This window comes from Dermacentor silvarum, chromosome 3 (assembly GCF_013339745.2).
Source record: "Dermacentor silvarum isolate Dsil-2018 chromosome 3, BIME_Dsil_1.4, whole genome shotgun sequence".
In the NCBI taxonomy this organism is placed as follows: Eukaryota; Metazoa; Arthropoda; class Arachnida; order Ixodida; family Ixodidae; genus Dermacentor; species Dermacentor silvarum.
The window spans coordinates 186639809-186664284 of NC_051156.1; the positions used below are offsets into that span (position 1 = coordinate 186639809).

General features: G+C 49.1%; 1 protein-coding gene across 3 annotated transcripts in view; it reads left to right on the plus strand.

Moving 5' to 3' along the window:
- The window catches only part of LOC119446253 (uncharacterized), a 422545-nt gene that overhangs the window by 189867 nt on the left and 208202 nt on the right, over positions 1-24476 (plus strand). For 2 of the 3 annotated variants that reach the window (XM_037710637.2, XM_049664026.1), the window contains exon 1: positions 6754-6842. The exons of the other annotated variant lie outside the window; for it this stretch is intronic. The gene's annotated coding sequence lies outside the window, so the exon portion shown is untranslated. Of the gene's footprint in view, positions 1-6753; positions 6843-24476 lie in introns of those variants that run through there. 3 annotated transcript variants of the gene reach the window in all.

A 24476-nucleotide genomic window follows, 5' to 3' on the forward strand; every position in this document is an offset into this window, starting at 1 on the left:
CAAGCAAATCCAAAAACCTGCTAGCGGCGATTGTCATAACCAATGATGTCATAGCACGCCATCGTAGCGCCGAAGAACACGAAAGACGAGTAAATATAAAGGAACGTAACCAAGGATTTAACTGCATAAAATGGCGAACACTGGAGGGGTTACGTATAGGCCCTCTAACAATTGATGGTTTGGGGCTCCTCGGAAGATAGCATTTCGCTGGGTTAAGGCGCGATTAAGGGGATTTTATCCGGTTATCCGTTTCGTACTTTATCGACGAGAAAGTTCGAAGTGGTTTTAGTTCCGCTCTAAGCCTCCGCTTGCTTCAACCGAAGAGCCGTCGTACGCGCGAATTTTACGGCTTTCGGGCCTGTGTCGAAGGAAATATCAATTTTTTTTTTTTCGAAAGTTGACTTGAAGAAGATATAACGAATGTGTAAAGTTTCGGTTAGTGAAATAAATGTAAGCGACGCAGAGGTAATGCAGAAATATATACACGTCGAAAAACGCAACGAGCGAGTGTTGTAAGTCGCATCGCACATCCTTGAGCCGCTTTATGTCTCAGTCCATTAGACAGCGCAGTTTTCGCTTTGCAAGCAAAGGAAACGACCCAGCCAGTTTCACTCGCAAACCGGCGCAAACCGCTAAGCGGGAGGCGGAATGTGAAGTTTTCTTAGTTTTCATCGGGTCATGTTTATTATTATTATTTTTTTTTCTTGTCCAAAACAAACCGCCTTCTCAGATTTAAAGGGTTGATGCATGGTCGCACGCCACAGGCGTTGTGTCTCGCGCCTTTGCAGTGGATTTCTTTTGTTGTCGTCATTATTGTTTTTGGACAAACGCTAACGCGTGAGTGTCGTTATTTTGTACCCGACTGCCAGTATATATCTCCTTTATTTTTTTTTTTTGGCAAGGTATTTGCTATGTTCATTCGGAAGTTAATTTAAGGCGCACGCCTTCCTTTCTTTTTTTCTCTCGCTAATGAAGTGAATGTGGAGTTTTGCGTTTTTATTTGCTACAGCGTTAAGCAGAATATTGCACAAACCATTCCTTAACGTGCACAGAAAGTCCACACACGAGTGTTTCCGGTTTCTGCATTTATCCGGATGCAGTGCTGCCGTGACTAGGAATTGATTGATTCGCTGATTCGCTGATTGGTTGATTGATTGATTGATTGATTGATTGATTGATTGACTGATTGATTTGTGGGGTTTAACATGCCAAAGCAGCTATGGTAGACGCCGTATTCGAGGGCATCGAGAATAATTGCGACCGCTTGGGGTTCGTTCGCGTGCACCTAAATCTAAGCACGCGAGCGTTTTCTTGCATTACGCTTCCATCGGAACGCGGCCCCACTGCTGCTGGGAATCGAACACGCGACATTGCGCTCAGCAGCAGAAGGCCATGGCCACTGATCCACCGCGGCGGGGGCAGGAGTCAAACTCGTGACATTTTTTGGTCAAGAGCAGAGCGCTGTATACCGAAGGGGCTGGCGAAATTTAGGACGTCAACTTGCGTTTGTTTTTCCTCATTACCAGCTTCATTGGAACTCAGAGACGGAGAATACGCAAGATCGTACTGCCATGTGCAGTCGAACCTCGATATAACGAAGTTGTACTTGCAGCGAAAAACTTTGTTATATCGCGAATTTCGTTCATTCGAGGTTTCGTTAATTCAGTGGAACTAAGATCGGGAAATAAAAATAGTCCGTTGCATGGCGAATTTCGTTAAATCGAGGTTCGGTATATCGAGGTTTGACTGTATAGAGTGAAAGCCTTTGCATGGACCCCGAATAGGTGCATGCACTCACTCGTGGAGGAAGTCCCACCTTCTCAACTGTTATATCCCAGATCGCGCTGTATTATGTAGGAGGGCAAGTGCGGCCGGGCAAGGAGACCACATAAGGCCGGGGCTACTTATAGGACAAAAGCGGAGCCCCTACGTGCCCCCCTTGCTCTGATGACGCGCTAATTAGCGGGAGCATTTTCACGCGTGCTGCGCCCGGTTCGCGCGCGGGCCGCTAATGATAAGTGTTGGAACATAAAGCCGTACACAGGAACGGGCTATGGAGTCCGCTGGAAGTGCGCGAGCATATATATATATACCCGTCTAACCAAATCTGTGCAGCGTATTAAAGTATATAGCTCGCATCGTCCGCCAACCAGAAAAGAGCACCAAACTTATATTAAAAAAAACTATTAAAGAACCGAAGTAAAGGGCATCCCCCTATTGTCCCTTCTAGCCGGTCTCGTTGCGACACCGGCTAATAGAAAGCTACTTCACGGAAGGATTATCAGCGGACAATAGGCGAGCCTCTTTCTCTTCTATGGAGCAGGCAGCCGGCTCCCGTTACTGACTGGTTTACGCCCTTAAAAGTGAATGAGGGTCCTAAATTGGTCTATACTCACGTCCTTACACCCAATTCACACCCTTACACAAAGAAAGGGTGTAACGGTATGATTTATAATTCGCATTTATAACTCCAACTCACACCCACTCACACCCGTACACCCAAAAAAATGGTGTAAGGGTGTGAGTTATAGACCGATTTATACCCTCACTAACTTTTAAGGGTGTATATTATTGCACAGTGTAGCCTTCGCTTCGCTGCACAGATTTAGGTGAGACGGGGTATAATTGTGCGACGGCATTCAGAGTAGGTACTCCGGTGACTAGTTTAAAGGCTCTTTTGGGTTCGAAGGGGGGGGGGGGGGGGGCGAACTTTGTGGAAGTTTTTTGAGGAGAGTGCATAGTTGTGAGTACTCGACGGGCATTCTGCTTGAGTACTTCCGTGCGACGGGGTGAGGAAACGGAGAACGTTCGAGAGGCACGTGCCCGCATATCCGTGTATGTGCTTGGCTCGCGAATTTAGAGCTCGAATTAAGGCCAGCGCAGGCTGACCGCGACTCCGCGGATGTCCGGAATGTCGATGTTTAAACAGCTCTCACGCGGCTTGAAGCAAGTATGGCCTCGCGGATAGAGATTGGCACGGGGACTGTTTAAGCTGAAAAAAAAAAAAAAAAGACTAATTGAAAGCGAGTTGGCTCGGGAGGTTTGGGCCAATACCTCTTAGATAACTTTCACGTCACGTGACGCACATCATGGGTCACGTGATGTGACGCATGACGCACATAAATTTTAAGAAGGCCATATAAAATGAAAGAGATAATGGTTAGTGCATGGATGTGTATAAACTTCGTCCTTCGGTCTTCAAACGGCTTTGCGAAGGAATCACTTTCAACAAAATATTATGTTACAAATTTAACAGTTCCCAATGATTATGCATGTGTGGGGAGCTTTATTATTACCTTCTGCGCTTAGAAAAATAAGATTCGCTCTAAATGTAGGCCAATAAAGGTAGATGCAAAAATTAATTAAATTCTGGGGTTTACGTGCCACAACCATGGTTTGATTATGAGGCAGGCAGTATTGGGAAACTGGGATTAATTTGGACCGCCCGGAGTTATTCAACTGTACCCCCAATGCGCTGTACACGAGCATTCTCGCACTTCGCCCCTGTCGAAATGCGACCGGTGCGGCCGGGAGTCGAATCCGTGTCCTCGTGCTTATAACAGCGCAACGCCATAGCTACTAAGCCACCATGGCGGGTAATTAAGGGAAATAAGCGTAGCAAATCCTGACTGGGAGCTTACCACTGTCGTTGAAAAGAAAAGTGTACAATCATTGCCTTCTACCGGTGCTAACATATGGGGCAGACACTTGGAGGTTAACAAAGAAGCTCGAGAACAAGTTAAGGACCGCACAAAGAGCGATGGGACGAAAAATGTTAGGCTTAACGTTAAGAGACAGGAAGAGAGCGGTGTGGATCAGAGACCAAACGGGGATAGCCGATATTTCAGTTGACATTAAGAGAAAAAAAAATGGAGCTGGGCAGGCCATGTAATGCGCAGGGCAAATAACCGATGGACTATTACAGTTATAGGATGGGTGCCAAGAGAAGGAAAGCGGCAGCCAAGGACGGCAGAAAACTAGGTGAGGTGATGAAGTTAGGAAATTTGCAGGTGGGAACTGGAATCGGCTAGCGCAAGACAGGGGTAATTGTAGATCGCAGGGAGAGGACTTCGTCCTGCAGTGGACATATATATTCCCTGTTGCTGCTGTTGCTGATGATGCTGCTGCTGATGATGATGATGAAAGCGTTGCGAACAAGGCCACCAGAACGTCTGGAGCCACAAGCATGAAGAATAGATCAAATCCATGTGCTTAAACCATCATTGCCGTGGTAGCTGGATGCATGCAGGACCAGGGTTCCATCTGTAGTAATTTTGGCTTGAGACTGCATGACAAGAATACCATGCATGCTATGCGAAAAAGAAAAGAAAATAACAAAGGGGATAGCCGGGGTCCTGCTTTGAATGTATTGGTTGCCGGCATTTCCAGATGAGGTCATGGGGATCTCGTGACGTTGTCAGGTTACAATGTTGAGCGTGGGGCCGCATTACGCATGAATCCTTTTCCTGCGATTGTATTCATTTAATATCATGCCTCGCAGTAAGTGGCCGATACTGGCGATAAGGAAGGCCCGCAGGCGTCATACCAGCCAATCACGAAGGGCAAGACGAGCTGAAAATAAAGAGAATCGTTACAGAACACGGCCCAGCTGGAAGTTACTTATAGAAGGAGTTGCTCAGGTCCGGTGCAGGACGTGCAAGTGCTACGCCACCAGCTATAGACGGTATCAAAAGTTGCTTCTTATCGCCTCTTTTTTTCTTTCTTCTTTTTCGGCGATGTACCTGCGAAGGTGCTCTACTGTACCGTTTAAGAACTGACTATAGTGGACTTGTCTTCAATGACTCACCTCTGTATAACCGGGTGCAAATTTGGACCCGCGTCTGCAAAGCAGTTCATACGGTGGTTGCGTTTGTATAACAATACGTGAGACACAGACTTTAATGATAAGCTGGAGATATGAGCCTGCTGCAGATCGCCTGGCCGAGTGATAATTATGGTATACACAAGTGATCACACAAACACACTATTGTTATTATTATTATTATTATTATTATTATTATTATTATTATTATTATTATTATTATTATTATTATTATTATTATTATTATTATTAGTGTACACCAATGATCTTGGTGTACTTTTTGATGCAACCTTACACTTTTCGGCTCACACTAAACGTGTTCCAATGCGGGGTATGAGCTCTCTTGTTTCTGTATGCAGACTATCGAGGGAATTCAAGTCTCCTATACCGTTCCGCAAATTACACACAACCATCTGTCTACCTCAACTCGAATATGCGTCGGTCGTCTGGAATGGCTCTTCTAGATCCAACAGTGACATTATAGATCGTGTCCAGAAAAAGTTTCTAAGCATATATAATCACCGCTTTGCAAACCTGGACATTGCACCCTGTACTAGCACTGTAGGATTGTTGTCATTGCCCTCACTTCGCGACCGACGTAATCGCGCTGACCTTCTGTTTCTCTTTAAACTCCTTCACGGTAACCTCACGTGTCCCGAACTTCTCAGCTGTGTCATGTTCCGTATCCCACGCAAGATCACCAGAGAACATAGACCTTTCCATGTTCCTGCCTGTCATCACAAACACTCAACTGTCCGCAGGATACAGAGTTCTTATAACGCTTACTTCGTGAACTTGATATCTTTCATAACTCCTTGTCATCGTTATTTTCCGAGCTTTGCCTTGTGCTATAATTTCATGCATTGTTCAAGTGCCCTTCTCCTCCTTTTTATTTTGTATTTACTTTGCGCTTGTTGTCGGTACTCTCTTCTTTTCACAATTTTTATTTTTATTCATTTATTTTTTAATGATTTTTCCTGAGTGTTTTGTTTTTGGTTTGTAATGTATGTGTGCGCCAGCACTCAGACCTTAGGGTTGTTCCTGGGCACGTTAAATAAACATGATTGATTGATTGATTAGATGTGAAAACACACATACAATGCACAGAGAGGGACACAAAGACTGCCTGCTCTTTAGGAAGGAGGGGATAGAAAAGGAAGTTCGAGATAAGGAGAAAGGAAGTAAAGAAGACAGAAACAGCAAGTTGACAGGCCACAAAGACGAAAGTAAAGCAAGACATACATTGAGCAAGTAGGAACAAAACATACGTATAGCATCAGAAAAAAAAAAGAAAAAAGAAAAGAACACACGCAGGTCGCACTCATTACAAAGGATTTAAATATACAAATAGCACATACTATATAGTCACAAACATGCACATATTAAGTTCTGTAGACATTATAAACACCAGCAGTGCTCTCGTGGCGTTCGACGCGCAGTGGGTGCTACCCCACGAGTCGAGAGTGTGCCCATAGCTCCAAGCTCGAGTCACGCTGAAAGTGCAGTGCGGCCTTCGAGGATTGTAATTATAATAAACAGCGGCAGCGGTCACATAACATATCTCGCAAGTCCTCAGGAGCGCTACACACACTGGGTGCATTGGATAGTGGCATTGTCCAAGCATGGAAGAAGAGCTGCAATTTGTGATAGCGAGCATCTTAGCTTTATCTTATCTTGGTATGATAGCGAGCGAAGGAGAGCAGCTCACGACAGACTGTTCTTACGAGCAAAAAGTCATTAGGAAATTGGTACACCTTCTGCGAAGATGTCTAGAGGTGTCAAATTGAGTTACAGAAGGCGTACGATGCTCTTGACAATACAGGATGAGGTTGTTTTAAAAAAAAAGCGCGATGATGTAGAACGAAGAACTTGCGTGGGTTCTAAAAGATATGTGTGATTATTTGCAGGTGCCTCAGCAGGGTCACTGCCGCAGTACCCTGCCGTCGGCTGACTGGTTGGGAAAACGTGGTCTACATACTTTCTCGCCGCGAGGACCCCGACACTACCACGGACGTGACGGGTAAGCTCACCAGCTGAGTTGTCTGCTGTTCGGCTTGAAGCCATTCCTGCGTGGTATATATTTACGACTTGCTACTTTCAACGCTCAAGTTTGTTTCCTCTTGACAGGTTTCGCTGTCGAGGGTGCAGAGATTTAATATAAGTGGGGAAAAAAAAAAACGTTGAGAAGTCGGCCTGAACAACTGCGTTCTGGCCAGACTCAAGTGTTGGGATAAAAGGGCAGAGGGAGCAAAAGGAACGACGGGAGAATGACGACGATGACGATTATGATACGAAAACTTATGCACTTGAACAATACACTAACCGGAAGCATTTATTTTGGAGTCGCACATCGATTCCTCCCCCCTTCCCCCCCCCCCCCGAAAACAAATCACAGTAGCTTCTTATGACGAGCAATGTAGACTAGAGCAGTGGTTCCGACGTAACTCATTCGGAAAACGTTGGTTGTCAATACTCACCAAAGAGACAGTGCACTGCATGTCTCTCTTGCAGATTTAACGGACGTACACAAGGAACGTGATTATTCGTCTCCGGCTTGGCACCGGATGCCCGCACAGGCTACTATTAAAAAAAAAGAAAAAAAAAAGAAAAAACGAGGGCATACAGCTCTGTCTTTGATGGCAACTTCATCCGCCACTTTTGTATCGTATGGCCTCTTTACTTTTTTTCTTTTGTTGTGGCACAACGGTGGGTCGTTGTTTGTTGATAGACGTGCAGCTCAGTTCAGGTCTGATGGTTCGTGGTACCACATTGACGTTGATATAGCGTTACGTTTGACAGCCTCAAACGTCTAAAGGATGTTGTATCAGTAAAACGGTTATTCAAATAATTATACAGCCTCAATGTGTGATGGTGGCGGTGGCATTTTTTTTTTTTTTTTTTGTGACGCCACCGGCGCAAGGTTAGGCTGGCGAGTTGGTCCGGATTAGAGATCGTTGCGCCCTTTGACGGTGACAAGTCAGCATATATGGTCGGCGGCATAGGTGAATCACACTCACTCGCCGGGCATTTTTATTACAGGCTGTGGGTGCTGCCTCACACTCATGTCCAATCGCACTCATCATTATTCACTACACTCACGTCCGCTCATACTTACCAACACTAACTCGCGCTCTAGTCGCTTCCATTCACACTCACCGGCACTTACTCGCATTCACACTCACGTACACTTACTCGTCGACAGTCACTCACGTTTCATACGTCCACTCAGACTCAATGTCACTGACTCGCTCATACGTTAACCGACACAAAACACCCTTCGTCACTCACTGTACGCTCCATCTTAAGCTTGTAAAATGAGTGTGTGGAGATTACGAGGCAAGTGTGCTCGTGACTGAGTGTGCTGATTATGACAGATAGGGTTTTCATCAAGCGTGCGTCAAATCAGCGTCTCGTAGGGAAAACAAACATCAAGCGTACACGTATAGAGCTCCTCTTCTGACACCTTTGGGCCCGGCAAGCAGAGCATCGCACGCGTGTTGGGAGCTCGCAGACACCGTTCGTTGGCGGGATCGGAACCGTACTGAACGCTGTGTTAAAACCGTGACATGTATCCCCATTCCATTCGAAGCTTGCAGTCTTTCAGAAGACCGCCCTCAGCTTCGCCATAGTTTTGCGCTCGTACCCTGCCCAGTCGAGCGAGGTGGACCTGATCCGCTTTGTAGTTAGATCAGTGATCGAAGTAGGTGATGCGGTCGAACATACGGACTCGGAGGAGTCTCTGGCACGGATTCGATGAACGCGGCCGCGTAAGCGTTTGCACTGTCTTTCGCTAAAGTTCAACCCGCATCCAAATTCTCCCTTCCCCCTTTCTTTTTTGCCTGTCTCAATCTCTCTCTCTCTCTCTCTTAGTTCCGTGATTACTACCCATACCTACAAAAAAAAAAAAAAAAAGAAACGAGGTTATCACGTGGAGTTGCAGTGCTTAAGAAAACAATGAGCAGACGAGTCTCCGTACGGGACGGTGGCATACATTCCGTATACGGGCGGCGATGACGCTCGTCGATTAACCGTCGATTACAGCGCAGTACAGTCGACTCGACACGCATCGACGGCGATCGGTCTCACGAACAACTTTATAAATACTTGGACCCTCTCGGGGTCTACAGGTCGTCGCCTCTTCTAGCCCTATACTGTCGTGTACGCCCAGTGAACACTTGCGCGCGGTGTTCCTGCATCCGTTCTAACTGTGTCGGGTTTCTCGCGCCGTTTAATCTTTCCCGTATCCACCGACGGACTGAGCCCCGCCGAGCTTCCTCGCGGTCTATAGACATTGCGAGGTGGGTCACTTCCTTCTCTGCAACGCACTGTTGCGTATATTGCTCGGGATCAGGAATGCGTGGTCTTCGCGCATGCGCGCGCGCGAATGAGCCCGCGCGCGTGCGCACGAAAGCGTGAGTGCGTGAAAGCGGGCCCGCGGGGCTTCGTACGGGACACGGCCGTTATTTTGGCGAGAACACTCGCACACACACGCCCAGGCGCGGAGGAAGGAAACGGTCAACGAACTTAAACGGAGGCAAAGGGGTTCCAACTTCGGGGACTCCGCGAAAAACGACTTTCGCTGTCGTCTACTGTATAATGCGAGTAATCCGGGTAAGAATTTTCGAAGCGGTTAGTACGGTTGAATGCTTCGTAGGAAACCGCGTCGGCCAGTGAGAAATAGTTCTCACGGTTGAAGTTCTCACGACTTGAAAAAAAAAAAAAGAAATTCATGAGCCATTCCACTCTGGGAAGGTGGATGACCATGCGAAGCTGTTATAGCACACGATACAGAGGTGACACAGAATTTTGAACGAAGGTACGAACATGCTTATTATTCTGATCGGTTGTCATCGTGACGATAAGCACGCACACACATTCGCATATCACCTCTGTTATTAAATGCGTCCGCCACGTAAGACAATGGGTGGCTCATACCCCCTTAAGCAAATGGATCATACCCCCGCAAACGTGCCCCCCCTCCCCCCATTGCGACGATAGAAGAGAAGCGAAATTCTACGCTGGAATGACGAGCGGCAACGGAGCCAGCTGTGGCAGAAGACGACGACGCTCGAGCCATTGCTGATGATGATAGTTTCTGCACACAGACTCCACGAAACCCCGGATCTTAGCCATATACGGCTTCGCTGGAAAAACCTTCACCTGTCAAGCAAGTCATGAAATTAATACATGTACCGTAAGCATACACCCACGTCCGCTGACAACGCATGTTTATCTGGCCCCACCCATTTCATCCGCTTCTCACTACGTTAAAGGGGCCATGAACCACCCTTCGTACTTGGCGAAAATAGGCAGATCTCACGCACTGTGGGAATAGATGGAAGCGAAGCTGTCTGAGCTGTTTGCGTTCATGGACAGTATTTGGCGGCGATGTTGACGGCATGCGACAGTCGCGATGTGATGTTAAATGTTACGTTGCCTGCACCACTTGTATTTGTCCACGTTGTGCACAGAACACAGAGGGATGTGTCATTCATTCACTCATTCCTTTACTGAAGAGAGCCCAAATGAGCGATACTTTCTGACGATGCATTTTATTTCTCCCGAGTCATGTTATAGGTGAACTGCCACGAGCGCAGAGGGGTACGGTTAATCACCCGTTTCCTGGCTGCCCTGGTATACGTGATCCGGTCGTGCCCATTCCCTGCCTCCTTTCTCTCTACTACCTCTCTAACATTCTCCGGACAGTGTAAACGTTGTGTAAACGTAGGTATAGACGCACGCAACACAAGTCTTAACGCTTCGAAGCGTCTGCACAGTTACATGCACCTGCCCAAGACAGGTCCGGATTGCCTGTCAACCTGCTGACGGGCTAACCCCCAACCCGACGCGACGTTTGTTCTCTCAGCCCGACTGCGATAAGCGTTTACGCGCGCCTGAAAGGCGGCGAGATTCACAGCTCGACTAGTAGACCCGACACGATGTCGGCTTCGTGTTAGCTCCGTATCATGGCTATATACAGAGAAAATTTACTTCTTGTCGCCTGTGAAAATGGGGGACAGTAAAATAAAACACTGGTCCGGAAAAGAAAGAGAGATACGAAAAAAAAAAAAAGGCAGGACCGCAAGCAACATGCCATTATTGCTATAGATGGTACACTTTTCTCGAGCATCACTGGAAAGCACGCTATATATAGCCAAAACTGCACGACGACGCAACGACTTCAGCCGCCACATGCTTTTGTCGTGGGTGCTTCCGAAAAACGGACGTTCGGTCCCCGGACCAAAGACGACAGCGTTGGCAGTAATTGGAAGGTTCCTCTTGCGTTGCCGTTTAAGTGCACTTTCTCGTCGTCCTTTCATTCTAATGTTCTTTTCTCTCTCCGGTCCATTCCTTCTCCGCCCGTATTGAAGAAAAATGCAACCGTTGGCTCGGGGCAAATGTGGTTCCCCGAGTTTCGCGCTGGCAAGTTTTCCTTTCTTCGGCACCGGTCCCTAGGGGTGCTCGGGGATGTTTACCCCCGCCAACTTTTTCCACTGTCGGTTTCCTGCGCCGAGCGAAGTTCTGCTTCTGCTAGTTCGTTTACTCAGACTGGCGACCATGTGTTGGGGCGACGGTGGCTTTGTTTGTTGTTGTGCCGCAAATGGCGGGTGTGTGCAAGCGCGTTTCTTGAGGTCCGAACCATATAGGAGGCTATGTCCAAACAATCGAAACCTGCAGAGAACCCTTACTCGACGCTTACTGCAACGTCGTTTGGAGGGCTGCTCTTTACGAGAAAACGAAGAATAAAGTGGAACCAAGTTTAAGGCGGAACGCAAAAGCTCTGCATCGTCTTGACGATGAGAACCATTTAGGCGCTTTTTATTCGTTTTTTTTTTTTTTTTTTTGTTGAAAGCGCGGAAAGTGGTCTGAAACATACTGTATGGCAGTGCAAATGTTTGCCTCTTTACTAACATGATGTCTGTAGCTGTTTCAATTGCAATTATTTTGACAGCAATTGTGTAATTTAGAAAGAATCGTGGTCCGAATTCGCAAACCTGTTCGTTTGTAATAACTGCCGTTGGCCGACCGACTTCTCTAAATAGAGTGCTTGCTATCAACACTTTGTCCCTTCGCTGCGCCTTCGAATAGCACGTGGTTTATCTCGTTGCGAGGCGACCTTGTACTCTTTCGCTTGTGTTTGCGCGTTGTGTTTGCAAACGGCTACTGTTTCCCCATGGGCATGATGGCATTGTGCGACTTTTGAGGTTGCAACGAGGTCAGTGAACACATCCTTGGCAAAGCGCTCACAGAAGCTAAAGTACTGGGACGCTGGACTCGATCGTTTTTCGCACGCAAAGCCATGGACCAGAGCCCTGCTCTGCATTTTGAGAACGACTGGGCTCTGCGACCGCCTTTGAATGTGTACTGAAAGTTGTTCTGTTTGCGCACACATCACCTATATAGTCTCTTTCCACTTTTCCCTTCCTTACCCCTCCAATGTTTCGAAACCAATGTTTCGCCTTTGCTCGGGAATTAGCTATTCGCAAGCGCAGCGGTGGTGAGAGCTTGCAATGATGGGTCTCTGTGTAACGCTGTTGGCGTATCTAACGAACAAGGAGCATCAACCGGGGACCACATTCGCAGAGCAATTAATGTATCGCTAGGGCCCGTGAGTACAAGCACCGTCGAACCACGACAGCCGACGTCTAGGCGACCGGCGAATGAGAGACAACTCTCCCACATATGCGAAACGTATTGTACTTTGACGCACGCTTCATTGCTTACATATCATTTTTGCGAAGGTATCGAAGAGTAACGCAGATCACTTAAGAATGGTACTGACTTCAGCCGCCCTTCTGATCCTCTCCACACATCGTTTGTTACGGTCATGAAGTATCGATGAGCAAAGTGAGACGAGGCATATAGCCAAGTTAAGGAAGATGTTTGCGCAGTATATATGGGAGTCAGGAAGAGAAACCAAGAACTTCGTGGATCCAGAACCGATGCCTAATGGACTGGTGCACTGGGATATGTACATGCTAATAGCTAAACGCTACAGCGTTGATATGATGATTTCTAAATAAACACTGCCGAGCACACATACACACACAAAAGAAGAAGAAGGACAGAAGAGAGCATTGGTATCTCGACATAGTGTTCCTTTCCATGTAATAGTGTATAGATTAAGTAACGGCAAAAAAAAAAAAAAAAAAAGCATACAACATTAATTGAAGCTGCAACGCGGGCCATTCGAGATGACGCTTCGGCGCTCACATTAAGGTCGTAGAATCGAATCACAGTGGTCCAAACGTTGCTCTCGCATGAGAATACTCCTCACATTACAAATAAACACCCTTTCAATGCCGCGAAGGCATTTATAAGTAAATGAAAAAAAAAAGCAGAAGAAGAAGGAGAGCAAGTCCATGCACCTCTTTGTTCATACCGGCCGCTGTACAAAGTGGAGGAGGGTACGAAGGAAAGGATAGCGCGGTTCCCGCCTCAACGCTCTCCCACTTCACACTGATCTCCATCTAACCAATTCCGTGCTGTGCACCGAAGGATATGGGTCGCGTCAGCCAATCAGAGCAGAGAACCAGACGAATGGCTTCTCCATAGCCCGTATTTGCTTGCCCTCCGCGCGTAACGCCGTCTGAGCCCGTACGTATAGCTCCACGGAAAGATTACGAGGGCACAATGGGAGAATTCCTCCTCATTTCTTTGGTACACGCAGCCGGCAGCTCTCTCTTTACCGACTGGCTGCCACGGCTTCGCCTGTAGGCTTCGCTGCACTGCACGGAAGTTTGTTAAACGGGTTGCTTGGCTCGCCCAAGACCTGTCGAACTAGGAATGCCCACGCGTTGTTGCTCCATAGCGCCGCAAGCGTGCACGTGGTATATATAAAGACGACCGCCTGCTTGCGGTCCTCGCCTGCTCGCCACAATTCATATCGGCGGCGGTAACGCGTAAGCAAGATCGACGTTCGCGGGGGGTCAAGCTCTCTTTCGGCGACGGCGTGTGGTTTACATCTCGGCGCCGCCATAGCATATAGCACCGAAACGAGCACACACACGCCACCACCACGGTTCCCGCTGGGTTGTTTGCATTTCTCGCATTCTTCGCAACGTCTCCTCCGTGCGTTGCAGTATATACTGTTTGGAGAAGGCAGACGGGGCTGGAGGAGTGTGCCGAGAGACCCGTGGTGGCACGTGGCGGGCGAAGTACAAAAATATGATGAGTGCCGGAAGAGGGGAAATAGCGCTGCGCGGCGACCACTCCAGTTGTGTATATCTATATACATACCTTCAGCCGCACATTTCTCTCTGTCTCATCATATACTCGTCCGTCTGTGTGTGTACAGAGAGGTGGAGAAAGTATCCGCGCACTCGAGTGGTAGCGAGACGTACCGAGCGAAGGGCGGTGGGTTATGCCGCGACTGCTTGCCGCGGTCGCGCTGAGTGCTGCTCGCGCGAGAGTGTTTGTCCAAGCCAAGAGAGAAGTGATGGAGTTCGGGAAGGGAGATGGGAGCAGTGGCCCCCCAGTGGACCGGGCTGCTGATACTGATGCGGCCGTGGCCCATTAGAGGAATGTGGTCGTCGAAACCGAGTGTTTGTATCGGGTAAAGAAAGGGTAGAAGGGAAGGTGGCTATCAACTGATCTAACAGTCGCCTTATATATATATATGTGTGGCTATCAACTGATCTAACAGTCGCCTTATATATATATATATATATATATATATATATATATATATATATATATATATATATCAGCAGCTGATTTTAGAGATTCCTCCTGCGACGAACTCATTTCGTACGACGGCAACAGAATTTCACAGTGGACGCCATCATCTTCTCAAGAACTGCTACTCTGCGTTGCACACAACGTCGTCTCATCGTTCGGTACAATATCGCCTCGTTGTGGCCTCCGAGGTACATGCACAGGCGTCGCCAATCTCGGGGTCTGCGTCACGCACATTGCCCCGGACAAATGATCAAGGTCTCAAGCTGCGCAGGAGCGCAGCGGTTCGCCACGCCGGGCTCCCAACTGCAGGTTGCCGCAAGCGCACGACTTCGAATTCCCAGCGGAGGCGGTGGACCAAGTTTTGTATGTATCTTCGCCATATGGTGAGAGGGGAGGCAGAGGACGAGGAGGAGGCGTCATGACGATGGCGCGATGGGAGAGTTCGACGGCGTCGTCGGCGTAACAGAAAGGACGGGACACCGGGATAACGTAGCGATTATAGTACACTGCCATTGCTATATATGTATATTCCTTTCCACGCTTCGCCAGGGGTCCCATCCTTCCCCGCGCCCACATTATCGCCGGCCCCGTATACGGTGGATGATAGGAAAGAAATAGATTCGAGTGAAATGAATCATTACAGCATATATACCGGCCCGGTAAACTTGCATATGCCGGGATCATATTGTTACACAGCTATGTAGAGAAGCCCACCCTGCGCGAAACAGCGAACTAGAGATATGTTAGGCCGTTTGTTGGAGCTGTTAGTGTATGCCACCTTGCGCGCATGTCACTACAGTCCCTACTCCGCACCGCCACGATATGTCGCGGAGAGGAAGCGTATATGGCACAAATATATGTATGCGGACTATACACATGTAAACGCGCAGTGGCAGACACGTACGACGGTAGGCACTATAACAGCTGCCTGACAATATAATGATTCTATTATACCGCAGTGGCTCATTTTCGACCTCCCGAATAAGACCGGCCTTCTGGGAGCGCTCTATAGAGCTCTTGAAAGCGACCATCCGAGATGGTGCCATTAGCGCGCAACGTTGTCGAAAGCTGTACGCAATAAGTTCGGTAATGACAATGCGCCATTTCGCGCGTTTCGTGGCCATGATACGTGGCCGCACGTGTCCGCACGAGCCTGCGCGTGTGGCTGCCGCTTGGGCTGCCAAGAACCCGAAAAGGAGAGCAGCGAATAGCACGATTACCTACAGAACAACGTAGTATTAACAGCCGCAAAACAGAGCTTGTTCATTTTTAAGAACTAACATTTTTTTTTCATTTATTACTGAACCTAAAGAAACACCAATTTAGCATAGTTCCTGGTCAAATACAGCGAACTATTTCTTGGTGCCAACGCAGCAACTGCAAGAAGTCTTGCCGTCTTGCTAGCCTCCACAGCGTTGAGCACTATGTTATGAAACGGAATGGTTCCGAGCTTTTAACGTCTATCACAAACAAACAAACAAACAAACAAACAAACAAACAAACAAACAAACAAACAAACAAACAAACAAACAAACAAACAAGAAATCTCACTCAGAGTCGGCGGAACTTGCACCCCTAACGAAATCAGGTGCGCAGTTCGTGCGCCATGGCATACCCCTGCCACCTCCCCCTTTGATTTCAGAGCGTGTCCTTTGAACGAGACGAGGAACTGCCTGGCTATGGAGGATAGAGAGTGAGGGGGGGGGGGGGGGGGGCGGTCGTATCGGCGCGCGCTCGGCTACCTTCCGTGCCTATGCGGCGCCAAGGATGATGGAGAGTCCCATTGTTGTGGCGCGGCTGGCAGGAGGGGGGCGACTACAAGCTGGGAGGGCCGAAGTGGGGGACCTTGCCTCGGGAGGGTGGCAATTGCCGCCGGCGGCGGCGGCGGCGTGCTCCCGCGTCTATTTACGAGCTCGCGCCGCGACGCATTTGCCGCCGGCGGTTTCGGCACGCGCCGCGAGCGCGCGTCGACAACACACACCGACGGTTGCCGCCGCCGCCGCCGCCGCTGCCACCGCGAGTGGATGAAGACGCCTCTGCGGCGCCCTTGTGCCGGAGGCGGTATTGATATCCTCGCCGCTTGCGTTCGGTTTCCCTCTATTCGGTGGTTTCGGCTATTTCCGTCTCTTTGTTTCCAGGCCACAGGGCGCGACCCGGTTCACGAGAAGGAAGTCTTTAAGACTAATAGAAGCGACGATGAAAGCGACTGTATACAGCGCAGAAACGCACGAGGGACCGATATATAAAGGGAACACACACAAGCGCTTGTGTCTGTTCGTCACTTGTGCTGAACTGTCGAAGCGCTCACCTTTGTCCCTTTGGACAAGGGAAGCGCTTGTCTTTCGTTATTCGTGCTTTATTTAGTCCCTTGTTTGTTTCTGCGCTGTAGTCGCTTTCATTACGGATTCCCAACTGAGCCCGTTCTTATACCTCGATGACTAAAAACGGGTTGAAGCGCATGTGACAGGTCTTCCCAAGTAATTAACAGTAGCTTAAAGATGTACTTGGAAGGGAAATTATGTATTGAGTACATTCTTTCGATACTAACCTGTAGAGCATAGAAACGTCGAGCGGAAAAAAAAATACTTGAAAGGAAGACAAGCTAATGCTGATAAGGAATATGTGTTCTGAGTTGGCTTAGCACTGTCCATAGAGGAAGAAACCGAGTCCAGCATTAATGAGTGAGTGAAACTTCATTGAAAGAAAAAAGTGATTCCTGTCATCCGGGAGCTTGGGTGCTCAGACCGGGAATCCCGGGGCGGTGGCCACCACGTGGGCCACTGAAAGGACGGCAGAGGATAAGTTAGTGTGATAAGATTATATATAGGAAGTACATGCAATCATAGCACGGAGTTGACGCAAAACGAGGGAACTGAAGATCGCTGGGAGAGGCCTTCGTCCTGTAGTGGACATGAAATAGAGTGACGTCGACGACGATGATTATTCGATTACGATTAGTACCGAGGTAGATCATTGAAAGCTGATTACGGCAAATTTAAGCTTTTCAGTGCTTCATGGCTCGAAACTACATTTTTTTGGCTGGCGGAGGGAGCGTCCTCGACGATTCCAGCTAGCGGGCACCGAGCCATGTCTACACAAACGACGGCTGAGAATGATCATTGGTCGCTTATTATGTGCGGGCAAATTAATTTGAATTTTAAATGGCACATTTTTTTTCAAACAGGAGCACTCGTAAATTCTATCCAAATTACCGTTTTTAATTATGCTGCGTGCTAGACTCGCTAGGTAGGTGATTGCTGTTCACATTCCAATCATCTTTAGCGCGTATAATTTTACTTCTTTACGTACAAGTATCTAGCTAAGTCATTTCAAATTTTAATGTAACAAGTTGTAGGGAATTCTTAACATTTTAAGTAATTGTTTGCAATGCTCTGAAAACTGTGAAAGTGACGCTAAGGATAATCAGTTGATCAGTTTCTAGACAGATAAAGTATTTCTTCCGAACTATATTTTCGTTAATTTCATGGCAAGCGGTTGATTAGTAGGAAAACAATTGAAGGTAAAACTTCTGTTGCTTGAATTTGGCGCCGCAATAACCTCTGGCACGTGAGTGCGACGTCACAAATATTAAAGTTTTCTTTAAATTTTATTTGGGTTGTTGTGTTGGGGCTGAGTAACGGTTCTTGAAACTCGCTATATTCATGCGTCAGCTCTCTTAGAATACAATGTATAGGCCTTATTTACCGCGTAACAAAAGTTAAGTGGGCCCAAGCAGGCGCCGTCCAAATCAATGACGTCATGGCGAGATGGTCTGGGTCTGCGCATGTGCAGAAACGCGGACCCTAGTTCTTGCGTATATACGCAAGCCGCTTGCGTCCCCCTAATCTAAAACTCTCTAGTCTCTCGCCCTTGCGCTTTTCCTGGTTTACCAGGGTAAAAGACCGACCTTTCTTGGTATTGTTGAAAGTAACCGATGATGATGATGATGATGATGATGATGGCGATGATTTGATGGCAACACCTTTGAAACGCGGCGGCTACAAATAGTCATCTAGGCTGTTTGATTTAATCAGGTATGCTATACATGTTCTTTTTTGCTTTTGTTTTTTTACCTAGCATTTTTGTGTACATCTCTTTAGCCTTTTTGTTTTTTCGAAATTGCGTTGTACCGCTACCTATGACTGTAGCAGATCCGGTCGTATCAATCTCTTCCATGCTTTTTTTTTTTTTTCCACCATTACTCAAACGCCTCTGGCTTATCGCGACTGCTTACCGGCTGACGCTTCACCGCGAACGTGACGCCCGCGCCGACCAACGGCGAACAGGCGCGCCCCGACAGTGCATTATTGTTGATGTGTGCGCGCGCGCAACCCGATGCGTGGACGGGACGGGACGAGCTTGTTTGGAGGCCGCGCAACGTGACGCCTTGTTGGGGAGCCAGGTTCGTCCCTCGGCCAGCGGCGTGGTCGGTTACGGTAAACAGGAAATCGAAACGCCGGGCCAAGGCGGCTGGAGGGACGAAACGCGTCTCTGCTCCTGGGCCCCCTTGACAACACGTGAAACTGCAACGGTGGCTTCGCGCCTGTGATATATAACGTAATTGACGTGCTTGTCCATTTTTGCGCACGGTGCTAACGTGGGGTGGGAAAATAGACCACCGAAGAAGGGCCGGCTATCCCACAAATATAACACACAAGCAACAGCGGCTGAGAAATGCGCAGAACCCCCCCCCCCCCCTCTCAAGAAAACAAATAAAAGAAGAAAGAAAGCAGAAGACGAAAAAAACACCGCATATCCACGGGGTGAATGATGATGAGTGGGCGAAGTTCCGGAGGGAATCATCGGTAAACCGTGAATCTTCCGTGTAATTCGCCCAGTCTCGCCGCACTAAATCGAACGATTGACTTCTACCAATGACACGCGCCATATGTGACGTCATTCCTATTTAATAACAGCGCCCTTCATTATAATTGCACCATCTCTCGCTTAAGGGGACGCTAGCACAAACGTGTTAGAAACGTGCAGTACTCTAAGGGGAAGAGGCCACAGCGTCTTACGCAGCCGTTTACACATGCCGGAACGTGCACCGCGTTTGCCGACGCCATCAGCGTTTATGAATACGGGGGTAAGGCGGAGAGGCCACAGCGTCTTACACCAGCTTCTTGCACGGGCCGTAACGCGCTAGCACAAACGCGTTAGAAACGCGCAGTCTTTCGTTAATGTTGGGTATTTATTGCCATCGTGGTGCGTCTGTCCATGTGCGCTTCGTGGCGTAGTGGTTAGCGCCGCGCGTTCAGAAGCGAGGGGTCCCTGGTTCGATTCCGCTACGGCCGCAACTCTCGGAATTTTTTTTCTCATAAAAGTAGACGTGGCTACCTACTACGACGACTACTACTACTACTACAGAGGAGGGACAGACCCACGCCCTAAGGAGCTTCGCCCCTAAAACAAACTCCAAGGGCAGAGAAAGACAATACGGTCTAAGGAACACAGCAATACGGGCGTCAGTCATGGCCTGCCGTTACTCTCTTATGCATAGTCAGAGAGCGTGATTTCTCTGCACAATATGTGAACGTACAATCGCGGCGGTAGATTACTAGCGGATCTGAAGGTTGTCACAAAAGTTAACGCTTCATCAAAAGGATTTTCTCAGAAGCTGATAATTAAAGAACAGTTAATTGTCTTGATTTTTCATGTTGCTTAATATGGTTGCTATCTCCACAGGACGTTACTTGTTGGTACGGCGCCAGGCTATATACAGCCAAGCTATGGGGCCATATAGCCAAGCCACGCATGAATTTAGCGGCAGAAGATGATATGAAATGTGGTTCTGGCGCAGCAAACTAAGCGGGAAGAAGAAGGGACGGAAAGGCGCTCTTTATGTCCCTTCTTCCTTCCGCTTAGTTTTGTTGCGCCAGAAATGCAGATTTCCAGCGTGAACCAATTAGCCCAACCTCACATCCTGCGGAAGATGATATACTGAGGTGAGACAATCCGTAATTGCTGAAAAGGGACTGTAGTGTCGTGCAATAGCACCAGGTGCCGCCACTCATCTGCGATTATCTGTAGACGCCAAGATGTGGCGCCACACTCGATATAGTATGTATATATAGGACAGACATCCTTGAATAAAGGGCTCCCGTTCGTCTGGGCTACGATGTGTGGTGTGGTGCATCCGTTCGGCCGCACCGTCCGGCCGACATAACAAACTGGCGACGAGGATGCTACCCGGAATTTCGCCGCCGCCGCCGTTCCTCGTTTCACCAGGCACGCCCGCCATCCCCTGGCCGCGATGGCTGCGCCTGTTTGAAAACTTCACGCTCGCCTCTGGAGCGTCTGAGCTATCGGCGGCCCGCCGCCGAGCCCTCCTTCTGCACTGCCTCGGACCTGAAGGACAACGAATTTTCGACGCCCTGCCACCGCCACCACCATCGAACGCCCCAGACCACCCGCCCGCGCATCCGAGTGCGGGAACCGCCCCACTTCAGACGGTTACGCCTTCTGCAACCACCGCTGCAGTTGGAACGACAGAGATCAAACAAGCCGATGCCGAGCTCGCACAGCCACCGGACGAGTACGACGCAGCTGTTCAAGCCCTGGCTCGACACTTTTCCGCTACTTGCAACGTACGCGTCGAGCGACATCGCTTCCGTGACCGTCGTCAACTGCACGGTGAGCCGATATCGGAGTTTGCTCTTGCGCTTCGCGAACTGGCTTCGTCATGCAACTTTGCCGCGCAAGCGGATACAAATCTGTGCGACCAGTTCGTCGCCGGGGTCACATGCCCGCGCCTACGGGAGCGGCTATTGCTCGAGGGTGACGCGCTCACGTTTGACCGCGCCGTGGAGATAGCGCTTCTTCGCGAGCAAGTGCAGCGCGAATCCGAAGCTCTCGGAACAGCCCCTGTGGATCGAGTAGTACCACAACATAACCGCGGACGCAACCCGACAGGCCGTCGCAGACATGTACGCCAGTCCAGCAGTACCGACCGACGTAGTACGCCTAGCTCTTCGCGCTCCGGCTTCGTTCGTCCGCCTGCGCCGGAGATTGCTAGCGCCGTCGTCCCGTACTCCGTAAACACAAACGTGTGCGGCAACTGCGGCGCACAAAACTGCCAGCCGTCAGCCTGTGCAGCCCGCGGTCGAGCCTGCTTCGCGTGCGGCCGCCGAGGCCACTTTCAACAGTACTGCCGAAATTCGCGTCGCGGACGTGGAAGACGCCCGGCTCGAGTTGCCGAAATCGTTTCAGAGGAAGACGCTGAGAGTGTCGTGAATATTTTTACTGTTCACGCTGAGAAGCGTACGGGCGTCTACGTTGATGTCGGGGTTCAACCTGTTGCTCTGGCATCACGCCCGTGCGTCATAACATTCTTAGTGGACACTGGCTCAGCTGTGTCGATAATGGGAGAACATAACTTTAGGAGCCGGTTCAGAGACCAAGTTGAGCTGAAAAAGTCGCAAATAACGTTGCTGGATTTTTCACGTCGGAAAATTCCTGTGCATGGCCAGTTCACCGCCCTCGTAACGTACAAATCAGAAACGGCTGTAGTAACGTTTCACGTTACACCAGGTGGAACATCACTCCTGGGTGTTGATGCTGTAAAAGCTCTTGGTCTCCAGATTGTAGGCACAGAATTGCGCTGCCTTAATATGGCCGTTGAACCGAACGTCGACACAAAAGGCCCCAAAATCCTACGCCCCGAAATGCATTCGCAGAACACAAACAAGTTGTCTCCGCCCACCACGAAGCCACCACTGGGTCCACCCAAGTTTGGTATGCCTACTTCATTATGGGCCAAGTTCGAACACTTGTTTTCACCAGAGCTAGGACTTGCCAAAGGTGTCCAGCATCGGGTCAAGCTCAAACAGTCGGTAGCTCCTGTCACGCAGAAGCTCAGACGCCTACCACTTTCAGTGCGAGAAGCAGTCAGCGACGAGCTGAGGAACCTACTTTCTGCTGATGTCATTGAATGCGTAAATGCGTCAGAGTGGGTTTCCCCTATTGTTGCAGCTCGCAAGAAAGATGGCAGCATTCGCATCTGCGTGGACCTCCGCGAAGCTAACAAAGCTGTGGTGGTCGACAGCTTTCCCCTGCCACACACAGAAGAGTTGCTGCATGCCCTGAACGGTGCCCGTTACTTTTCTAAGTTGGATTTGGCCTCCGCATACTACCAGGTTCTGCTTCATCCAGACAGTAGAGATATTACAGCGTTCATAACGCACGATGGCCTTTTTCGATTTAAGAGAGTATGTTTCGGCCTAGCCTCAGCACCAGCAGCATTCCAGCAACTCATGACGTCAATTCTACAGGGATGCAAAGGCGTTCTCTGCTACCTGGACGACGTCATCATCTTCGGCCAGTCGGAGAAAGAGCACATGCGGAACTTAGAGGAAGTCCTGCAACGAATTTCACACGCTGGGCTCAAGCTAAATGACAAATGTGTTTTCAACACATCCGAACTCTCGTTTCTTGGTCACCGCGTTAGCGCCGAAGGAGTAGCACCCCTTCAGACCAAAGTTGACGCCATTGTTCACGCTGCCACCCCTACAGATGCTGGCAAGCTCCGGTCGTTCCTGGGACTAGTAGAATACTATGCTAGATTTGTTCCACGCCTAGCAGAGGAAGTGGAGCCCATGCGCAGACTTCTTCGTAAGGACACTCCTTTTATCTGGGACACTGCTGCTGAGAACAGTCTTACAAGAGTAAAGAACCTCCTAGCCTCCCACAGGGTACTACAAATGTTCGATCCAGCACTTCCCGTCATTGTGGCCACCGATGCATCCGCATATGGTTTAGGTGCGGTACTGCAACAAGTTGATGGTCGGCACATTCGAACTGTGGCATTCGCGTCACGAACATTGACGGAAGCAGAACGGAAGTACTCGACTGGTGAACGTGAGGCTCTAGCTTGCTTGTGGGCTCTAGAGAAATGGCATGTGTACCTATGGGGTCGTCCAGTTACTCTGCAAACGGATCACCAAGCTCTAGTAGCCCTGCTTTCTTCTCAAGGCACAGGACAGCGACCACTCCGCATAGCAAGATGGACTGCACGGTTACTGCGGTACAACTTCACGATGCAGTACAGGCGTGGTGAGCACAACAAGGTAGCTGATGCCTTGTCCCGGCTACCTCTTCCAGACACTGAAGGTGGCCCCGAGTCAGAAGAAGAAATAGTGTCTCTGGTAATGTGTGTACATCACGATGAACTGAAGCATGCAACCGCGGAGGATAGCACTCTCCAAGACGTTGCCCGTTACGTACAGACATCGTGGCCGCCACGCAAAAACCTGGCACTTAACCTGACTCCCTACTATGAAGTCCGAAAGGAGTTGACAGTGGTTGATGGCATACTCTTGCGTACTGAGCGCATCGTAATCCCCGCCAAGCTCACAGCTACTTTTGTCCAGCTGGCTCACGAATCACACCCTGGTATCGTGAAAACCAAACAACGCCTACGAGAGAAGTATTGGTGGCCAGGGTTAGACAAACACGTTGAAACAACTATCCGCAGTTGTGCCATTTGTCAGAGCGCGGACAAAAGTGCCAAGAACTCGCCCACACCACTGCAGCCAATCCCTCTTCCTGACAAACCTTGGGACAAGATAGCTATTGACATTGTTGGTCCCTTCGAGCGTGCACCTACAGACTGCAGATTCGTCATTTCAGTAGTTGACTATTTCTCAAAATGGCCAGAAGTGGCTTTTTGTGCTGATGTTACCTCCCGCACGGTGACGAAGTTTCTACTCTCACTCTTCGCACGTGAGGGTTACCCGACAGAGATAGTGTCTGACCACGGCAGACAGTTCACATCGAGGGAATTTGAATCCTTCCTTGAAGACCGTGGAATCAGGCACATCTTTTCTGCCGTATACCACCCACAGGCAAATGGTCTAGTGGAAAGATTTAATCGGGTACTGAAGTCGTACATTCAACTGGCCCTGCTGGAGCAGCGCCCAGTGAAGGCAACTGTGACTGAATACTTGGGAGTATACAGAGCCACCCCTCACAGCAC